At 38.4% G+C, this 8,659-nt stretch overlaps 1 pseudogene; it reads left to right on the forward strand.

The window, feature by feature from the left end:
• Positions 1-3,914: 3,914 nt before the first annotated feature.
• LOC138040767 (adenosine receptor A2b-like) lies at positions 3,915-4,657 on the forward strand (annotated as a pseudogene).
• The last annotated feature ends 4,002 nt before the right edge of the window (positions 4,658-8,659 follow it).

The raw sequence follows: 8,659 nt of genomic DNA on the forward strand, positions 1-8,659 counted from the left end.
AACCGAGTTCGAGGTCCGTACTGTAAGTTACGGACTGAGTTTTTTCCCGTTGATTTATGGCCCAAGCGCGAAGCGCGCGGGCCATAAAACAACGGGAAAAAACGAGGATCCGTAACTTACAGTACGAACCGAGAAAACGAGGTCAGTAAGATAGTTATTATATCTCTGAGGTTAACCGGCGCTCGGGCAAGGAAACTAGTCAAAGTGAAGCGGAAGGTTCAACTGCCACAAAGAATGCCGTGCCAAAATCCCAAAAACTAAATCTTCTTGGCTGTTAAGTTTGAAATAGTTGCTTTCAAGATTCAAACAGTTTTCAGTACAAGTTTATGCAACAAAAGTGGCATGAAAAACTCGCTAGATGATGTTTTGTCGAAATTTTAAATTTAGCGGGCTGTACAGCGGGCCGTACTGTAGAATACGGCCCGCTAATTTAGCCAATTACAGCGCGCGTACTATCTGAGAGATATAATAAAATATTCATTTTTCCCGGTTCGTTGTCAATACAACTTTTCCGTACGTTTTTTATGAAACAAGATCAACCGAGCTCTCGAATCATCACTAAATTATTATTATGCTCCAGCCGTGCTGGAAAATTTTTAGCATACGTGACAAGCCCCAGGAAATGGGATTTTGGCTGTGTTACGAAATTTAGCCAAATTCATCGACTGGGAACTGTAATTGTGGCAAGCAAATCAAGAGAAACGTAAAAATAACTACTTGTATTTAAAACATTGATACACATGGAGGGCAAGTATTTGGAAAATAAATAAGTAAACAAGCTTGCGTCATGAAGGCTCCTGTTTGCATTAAAGTGCCAACGAGGGAGCCTGGAATTTGAACAGCGGAGTTGCAACGACACAAGGAATTTTCTCACAAGAAGTAAATTCTGAAACTGTCAAGGCTTGAAGGGTCATCCCTGTGAGGATATGTTATTTCACTACAGCAAAGGGCCAGTTTTGTAAATTTTAGTTTAGCAAATGCAATGAAGAACATTCAAGTTTCACGAGAACGACAGACATCTCCTACTTAAGAAAATTTTCGAAAGCTCGCAAAATGCATTGCCAGTCACTGTAAAATGAATAATGTTCTGTTATACTGGAACGGTTTTGGAGAACAATATATTTTTTTTAAAACACTTACAGTAATTGCTTATTTGAGGTCACAAAAATTGAACTAAGGGAGTCCAAACACCGATTCCCGTCGGTCCACCAAAGATAAGGCCTGTTGGACGAGGTTAAAACTTGGATGGGAGACAGGCTGGTGATCACTCTCTGTGTTGACACAATTCAGTGAAATCGTGCTGCAGCTCGGAGTCTACTGATAGTCCCATAACGCTGATGTTGCATAAATACATATAGCAAAATACCTATATTAATAAAAAATTACTAGAAAGCGGTACAGAAGATTCCCCCCAATACATACAACGACTTTCAAAGGTCTTCAAATGCTTCGCCGATGACAAAACGGGACTCGAACCGGCTCACCTCAGTAATCCTTTATTATTGCAAGTTTATATCCAGATTATGCAGTGTCAGTATCATGAATATCACAAACAACAAACATAACTTTGGTCGCTTAGTGTTTGTGATATTACAAACAATAAACATAACGCTAACATTAGCAATGATCGATAAAAAAAAGTATCCAAGGTAATGATCGATAATATAGATAAGAGTGCCACCAGTTGAACTCTTCGTTTGATAAGTTACCACTGTAACAGGCCTCTGAACTCGTTGGTTCAATTGGTGAACTCACTGGCAGATTCGTTCATTCGATCGATGGCAAGAAACAGGTTCCCAGTTGGAAGCACACTCTATTCAAGTATCCACGGTTCAATACAACCAAAAAACAGGGATACTAAGTCCATGAATTCAACCTAAATTGGAGAACTTTCAAAAACATTGCGAGAGTATTGTGCTTGATCAGCACTTCAGTGTCTACTCCTGATCTAGCACGTGATTCCCAGTTGGACTGGAGCCAATGAAATCACACATAGTGTTAATCAACCCTGATCGAACCCTGATCTTGCACCTGATTCCACGGTGGACTGGAGTCAATGAAATCGCACAATAGAAAAACACGGCGATTTGTGACTACGATAAAAAAGAAAAATAAAACAAAATTCGTCCGAATCTCTATCACGCGCGCTGCCTACGGCATCTCGTGTAATTACGTGTGCTCGACAGACATTTTTATTGTCACGAAGCTTTGATTTGTGTTTTTTAAAAGTAATTCCTGAGATAACCTTCACTTGCACAGCGAATAGAGTCGAGCAATTAGTAAAACTGCACAAAATGAACTGCACTTAAGTGACAGAGCCCCTTTATTAAACATTTGTTTTGTTTGTACCTACAGTCCATTGTTTTTTTGTCTTTATTGTTTGTTCTTATTGACATATGAATCCTTTACACAATCGAGTGTACATTTGACCTGACGGTGAGAGCACTCGCTTCCCACCGATGTGGCCTGGGCTCGATCCCCAGACTTGACGTCATATGTGACTTGAGTTTGTTGATTCCCTACATTCTGACTACACTAACACGAGACTTCAATGTGAAAATAGTTTACTAAGGGCACGTCAGTCAGTCTGCTGAACAAAATGACCTCCATTTACCTGAATTGGTTACAAACTTGAAATCAGATAACACCGCCCGTAGAAATAGACAAAACATACTGCATTAATGTAGGAATAAACTAAGCAACAGTACCGTGCCGGATACGAAAAACCACCAAAAACCACCCTTTAGAAGTGGCCAAACATAAGTGGAAACGTATTCCTCATCCAATGCAACGGCACCAAACCCCGGGGAAAGGGTATTCTACTATACACAAGGAAAAATAGGCAGACAGCGCAGTTCAAAAGTTAAGCATAAAGTTAAAGCATCAGCGACTGACAAACGTAGAATGATAAAAAAACTCCCGCCAAACTCCTAAATAGTCCTAACCTATCCCATAGCCACCTATGGTCCTCTACGCCGTGCCGTCAGAATATTCAATTTCTGACTAACTCGTTCCCATGTCACTCGAACGTCAGAAATTACACTTTGCTCCGAAAGCTTTTTTTCTTTGGGTTCTCCGCTTTTTCCCATCTCCTACCTCAAATTTGATTTATGCAAACGTCTTGCCTTGATTTGATTTCGTTACAGTATCATCAATTAGTGTTCCAGCGCTAATACAGTAAACACTTAATTATCATTATTTAATAATTACTCCAGCTTACCCCTCTCAAAAGCAAACCCCTGACTTCATTACAGCTGATTAAATTTAATTTGTGGAGGGCCATAAGTTAGAAAATAGACATCAGTTAGTTATGCCACCTCCTTAAACAAAGCTCGTTTATCTTATTCCTGACTTCCTGAAGCGGAAATAAAAATTGTTTCGAGGGCTTTTACGTCAATTGAAGACGAATCCTCAAATCAACCCACGGCAGTATAAAAGGTAACATTTCTTGGTCGGGTATAACTGACGCTGAAACAGATTGTTCCAAAACGTCTAATTATCGCCCGTCTAATGAGGAAATGGAGACAATCTTATAGGTTTCACAGAGGTCATAGTTATTACGTAGACAGATAAAATTAAAATTAAAATGTCCTTATTCTTAATTACCTTAAGTTCAATAAAATCAACGATTTGGTATGGGAGAGGGGTATTAGAAATTCTAGAAAATTATGGAAACATATGATCATAATGATCTTGATTTTCTCATCTTTTATTGCTGCAGCAGTGCTACTATCAGCCACACCGGAACTAATTTCATTTGAAATTGACAGTATTCTCCAAAAACTGAACAACAGTCGGCAATGTGAAAGAGCATTCATATTCGGGAATGCAGCTGTCTTTTATAAAACAATAAAAAAAGAAACTCAGTTACAAGCTTTGGAAATCCATCTCATGGAAATAAGTTCTCTACCACGATGGTAGGGGCCTTGTACTCGTCAAACATCGCCAACATTGTCTTGAACGCCGTATTGTGCTTCTTTGCCATAACGTTGAATGGTGCCACAATCTACGCCTTGAGAAACACTCCCTCTGTACCAAAGCCTTTAAAGCATTGCTACTGAGTTTGGCTGTTTCCGATCTTGGTGTTGGCATACTGGGTCATCCATTGTACATCACACGTCTCGCCCTAGAGTTTCAAGCAGATCTCTCAAGCTTTCCAACGTTTTACACAGTTTATATATCCGTGAGCAGTCAGTTCGCTTATGCTTCGTTCTTCGGTGTTCTGTCTTTAAGCTTGGACAGATTCTTGGCGATCCATCTACACCTCAGGTACCAGGAACTTGTGACTTACCAACGAGTCGTAACAGCTGTGATCTCGGTTTGGGTCTTAAGCGGACTTATCCCGTTAATTTGGCCGCAAATCCCGATCCACATCGCATATGTGTTGTTTGCCATCGTCGTAGTATCGTGTTTCGTTGTCTCGGGAGTTCTAAACTCCAAGATATACGCAACCGTGCGACGCCACGCTCATCAAATCCATTCCCTTCAAGTGCAGACCACAGTACAAGAAAACGCGCTTAATGTGACAAACGCCAGCAGGCTGAGGAAATCTGCCTTCATGCCAATTCACGTCTACGTCTTGTTTTTGGTGTGCTATCTGCCAAACATTTGTGTTCTGGGGTTTATCAGCGTTTACCCTAAAGTCTCGCTGCACTGAAGGCAGTTCCCCAATACACTTCTACTCTGGTGTTGTTAAATTCATCTCTGAACCCACTAATTTACTGCTGGAAATTGAGAGGTTTCGACAAACTATAATGAACACGATGCTAAACGCAATCTCCAGCCAAAACTGAAGCTCTGACTTCTACAGAGCTGTTCAGACTTGCAAACGGCACCCATTCGATATTCGAGGGTGATGACATAAACCGTATACAGGAACTATAAAATCCGACACGACACTATTGTCAAATTGACTTATGCTATCAGTATTGTCAGTGTATTGTAACAAGTATTTTGAGGAGTGTAAGCCCTCGAAGAAAGCTATTGTTTGTATCTTTAACACAACTGGTAAGAGAGAAAATTATCGTGTCAATAAAAATGGTATTTGTATTAGTGGTGTTAATAGGACTGAGTGGAGTCCAACTCGGTGTGTAATCATACGAGTGAAAACAAAATCGAACATCCGCGCAGCGGGAATCTGATTTGTTTATCACGAATATGATTACAGACCAAATTGGACGACACGAAGTCCTTTTACCAATTAATCATAACAATTACAATTTTCGAGAAAAGAAGAAGAGCCAAGTTATGAAAGAAAGGGAAAATTTGCATTAAAAGACTGTCAAAGCAGGCGTAAGTTGTTTAATATCGATCTGAAAGAAAGAACAAAAAAGAAACAAAGAAAGCCCCAATTTAGGGGTCTGTTTCTATGGTGATTGAAACCAAGGACCAAGGTTGTGTTTGGTTGATTTAAACTACAATTTTGAATGTGATTTTCTTTTTAAACTGTCCGATAGCAAACTGTCTGACAACAACTTGGAAAGTGAATTAGTGGGAAATACAAGTTTTTTAAACCAATCACAATCGAGGAAATTACAATTATTATTAGGTAACTACAACGTTTCATGATATATGGTTTAAGTCGAAGATTGACATAATTCATTCATTCATTCATTCATTCAAAAACACAATACACTAGAAATTAATAATAACTTAAAGACGATAGACTACTAATGTTTAAGGTGGTAATGACAAGGAAACCTATATAGAAGCCGGGGACTTATGAGCGATAGGCTTCCTGACAACATAGGGTACATCATACAAATTATGGGGACAGCATAAAATATAGAATGTATTATTTTAAAAACAAAAGAAAAGAAGAGGAAAGAAGAAGTATGTAGCTCAACAAAGAGTATATTTGACTAAGAAAGAAGGAATTCAGTTTTAAGTCTTTTGCCAAACAAAAGGATGCTTTCACTGTTTTGAATTTCAGGAGTTAACGAGTTGAAAAACATATGTCCTTGAAACCGAATTGAGAAGTTTCAGATATTAATTCGACAGGCAGGTATGTAAAAAAGGTTGCAATTTCTAGTACAATGCGAATGTAACTGGCCATGGCTTGCTTGCAAGAGTAAACATATCACTAAAATAATTAGGAAGTAAACATAAATTTACCTATCTGGTATAAATAATGTCAGAGATTTTCAAAATCTCCTGTTCTTTAAAAAGAACATCAGTGTGAGAATCGAAAGAAAGTTTAGATATTATTCTTATTATCTTCTTCTGCAGAATAATAACGCGACTTAAATTTCTCTGATATGTCGATCCCCACACTGATATACAATATATTAAGAAAGGGTAAACTAAACAATAGTACAAACAGTGTAAGGAAGTTTTGGGGAGGCAAAAACTTGACTTATAAATAATGCCTATAGAGTTTGATATTTTTCTGGAGACGCTAAGAATGTGAGGTTTCCATGACAAATGTTTATCAAGGATAACACCTAGAAATACTGTTTCCTTCACACAATCTTATTAATGTCAATTTGAATAGATAGAACAAGTGTTTGCCTCCTTTGGCGTAGTCTAAAAAGCATAAAATTCGTTTTTTTAAAGTTAGTTGACAGCTTATTAGCTCGACACCACTGTGTTAATTTACACATTTCAGAATTTTAGGGTTTCAGAAAGTAAATTAAAATCTTTGTGAGAAAAACATACGTTTGTGTCATCAGCAAAAAGAATAAAGTCCACCACCTTTGGCAAATTGCACAGATCATTCATATAGAGCAGAAAGAGGAGGGGGCCTAATAAACAGCCCCGAGGCACCCCACACTTAATGTGGCAAGACTCCGAACAGATACCAGTAAATTCCACATATTGTTGTCTACCGCTTAGATAGCTTTCAAACCATCTAAGTGCGGTGCCTCGAACACCATGATGCTCTAGTTTTGAAATTAGAATATGATAATCAACGGTGTCAAAGGCTTTAGACAAGTCTATAAAAATACCAACTGTATATTCCTTATTTTCAATAGCAGAAGAGATTTTGTCATACAAACAAGCAAGAGCATAAGCAGTGGAGTGATGTTTGCGAAAACCATACTGGTTATCAAAGAGAATCTTAGAAACATTGAGAAACCTTCGAAGACGATTGTACATTACTCTCTCTAGAATTTTAGAGAATGCAGGTAAAACAGACACGGGTCTGTAATTTGTAAATATATCCTGTTCACCAGATTTAAATAAAGGAATAACTCGAGCAATTTTCAATTGATTTGGTACAATACCAGAGGTGATAGATAAGTTAATAATGCTACTTGTAGTAATAGGGAAAATTATTTTATCAATAGATGATCTTTAATTAAGTTCGTAGAAATGTTGTCATGACCTACAGCAGTACCTGAACGACAAGTATAGCACATATTTCAATAATTTCTTCCTCACTTGCAACTTCTAGAAATATTGAATTGAGTAGTTTGGGGGTAAAAAAGAACTATGCGACTTCTCTGATGCAGGAATTTTGCTAGTTAAATTAGGGCCAGTGCATGTTAGTAAAATATTTACAAAAAAGATTAGCTATTTCCTTTGGATCAGAAATGTCATAAGAATCTGCCCTAAATACGGATGGTAAACTACGCTTTGCATAAAGCAGGTTAACAAAGTCCGTACCTTGCTCCAAAATATAACTTAGCATTATCGCAAGTATTTCGCGATTATTCCGTCTTGTTCACCTTGTACAATACGGGCTAACTATCCTGTAACTGGATAAGTATGAACGGTTTTAAAGTAAAAATAAAAAAATTATAGAAACCTAAAATGTGGTGATTTCACGTTAATTGCCAAAAATACACGGAAATTCGTGGAGAGCACGTGCGATTATTTTTCCTTTTTTAACCAAGGCTATTTTTTTTTTTAATTAACAAATTGTGTCAGTTTTTCATGCGTCTGTCCTGTTATTGATCATGAATTGCGTCATAACATTGTCAAAGTCGCTATCGCCTCGTGGATCCGCAGACTACTTTGACAATTAAGTCAAAACACGAGAAGAAAGCGAGAAAAAAATGCGAGAAACTTCCATCTGACGCGAGCAATATCGCGTCATTATCGCATAAATTATAAATTTATGTGTCTGTCGTGTCTGTCCGCTTATTGACAATAAAAATTAGCCAATGAGCGCGCGAGAATTTTTGCAGTCATTGCAAAATTATTTATTGATTTACATTGCTCAGATTGCTTTGTTGGAGGCGCGGTGGCCTCATGGTTCGAGTGGTCCGGGTTCGGGTCCTTGCTGGGGACATTGTATTGTGCTCTTGGGCAAGACACTTTAGTCTCACGGTGCCTCTCTCCACCCAGGGCCCGGTTGTTCGAAAGCCGATTAACTCAATCCTGGATTAGCGTAAACTTTTGTTTCATGTTTTCCACTTTTTGGTGAAAGTTCCTTTTGCTTAATTTTGTTTTTCAAGATTGACTTCCTCTAATGTAAGGTTTTGCCAAATATCAGCGTTGAACAGCATTTGGGAGCAGAAAAATAAACTCCTTGGTAAATTCTTAATCTGGGATTAGAGTTAATCGGCTTTCGAACAACCGGGCCCAGGTGTATAAATGGGTACCGGCGAAATGCTAGGGACTAGCATCCCATCCAGGGGGAAGTAAACTGAATACTCCTAGTCGCTTCATGCTAATGAAACCAGAGATAAGTGCCGGCCTGATGGGCCTTCTG

The sequence above is a fragment of the Montipora capricornis genome, chromosome 3, assembly GCF_036669925.1.
Source record: "Montipora capricornis isolate CH-2021 chromosome 3, ASM3666992v2, whole genome shotgun sequence".
NCBI classification, from domain to species: domain Eukaryota; kingdom Metazoa; phylum Cnidaria; class Anthozoa; order Scleractinia; family Acroporidae; genus Montipora; species Montipora capricornis.